Here is a 1,610-nt window from a genome sequence, read left to right as displayed (position 1 = left end):
ATTTCAGCCAGATCATCCCCCCCCCCCTCCCTCCATCAGCTGTGATTACTTTAGTAAAACAGTTCTGCGTCGCAGAGAACCAATTTTGCTAATGCACAGCCTTCACGCACACGCCCAGCATGGTTATTGATGAGCTAAATGGGGAGGGGGGCAACAAGGGGCACATTTACTGCTGGGAAATTGAAAGAAAGAGAGAAGGGGATAGAGGGAGTGAGACAGAAGTTGGATGTGGACAAAGACAGGGACAGGGACAGAGGAAGAGAGAAGGGATGAAGTGAAGGAAGGACGGAAAGAGGACGGAAGGAGCTCGAACAAAAAATGGACATCAGACATGAAAGCTGTGCTCTGAAACGATTACGGGACGTCCAGTTAAAGAGGCAATAAAGACGAAGACACAGAGAGAGACAAGCGAGGAGAAAGGATGCAGCACAGAATACTAACATGGCGTCTTTCCAGTGTGGAGGATGAAGTCTCCTAAATCTTCGAATACGGGGTTAGACGGGAAAGAAATATGTGTAAAGAAACAGAAGCAAGAAGTTCAGATGATGTCTTTAGCTTCTGTTCTCTGGTGTCGACGGCTAACAGGAGATATTAAGCAGGAGAGACAGAGTGCGGGTCAGAAGACGCTCCAACGATGAGAGGCCAAGTAAAAAAATCCAATTCCTGCCACTTTGGTTGGATCTAGGAAGGTTTGGATGCAATTTCTACAAAGGTGTCTTCTTGACAATCATAGCTTTGGAGAGAAAAGGAAAACTGAAGGTCTGTTGGCTTTGGGACCAAATGAAAACATCTGGAAGGACAACCAACCATTTCCGCCTTCTGGTGTGTCGCTTACGGAGCAGCACCGCATTTTCATCATTTCTACAGTTTCTGTCAGGATTTGTTATGAATCCATTTGAATGGTCGTCATTTTGAACAGATGATTACGGACAGGGACAATGGCAGTTATGAAAACAGAGGGAGATTATATTTACTCTACAAGCTCTGTAGAGTTGTGCATCAGTACAACTTCGTCTACAGAAATAGAATAGGGCAACACCAATGATTATTATCCAATGTTTTCCACATCTGCCTACAGCAACTTTTCTTCATTGCTGTTTTTTAACATGGAGCATTTTTTAAAGAACTGATTCTTTCCATTAATTTGTCATCGGAGAATCTGTATCTGTAAAACTTTTCCTCGAGGTAAACCTCTCTGGACCAAGATCTTGTTATAGAAACTTACATATTTAAAGAAAAGAGGCTTCCTGTACCGATAGCAACTTTGGCCAAAGTTGGGATTCCTGATGTCTTCTTTGTCATTAAAATACATTTTTCACAAAGTTTTGTATCTTTACCAGTAAACTATTCAGATTTCTTTGACGAGTCTTGCAGGATTTTCTGAAGTCTGTGGATCTGAGTTGGAAAGCTGTTTTTATTTCATATTATTTCTGAGATTTCTACGTCTGCCAGAGACTGCTCTGTATCATCAAATGGATGCTGGACATCCACTTGATGATACATCTCCTTTTAACCAGAAATAGGCCTTTTGATCACCTGCACCGTCTCATTATAGTGTAATGATTTTATTTTGAAATCCCTTTATAATTGGATAAAATACGTCCTCACTT

This window comes from Cyprinodon variegatus, unplaced genomic scaffold (assembly GCF_000732505.1).
Source record: "Cyprinodon variegatus isolate N-32 unplaced genomic scaffold, C_variegatus-1.0 Scaffold328, whole genome shotgun sequence".
Classification (NCBI taxonomy): Eukaryota; Metazoa; Chordata; class Actinopteri; order Cyprinodontiformes; family Cyprinodontidae; genus Cyprinodon; species Cyprinodon variegatus.
This window is presented reverse-complemented; position numbering follows the sequence as displayed.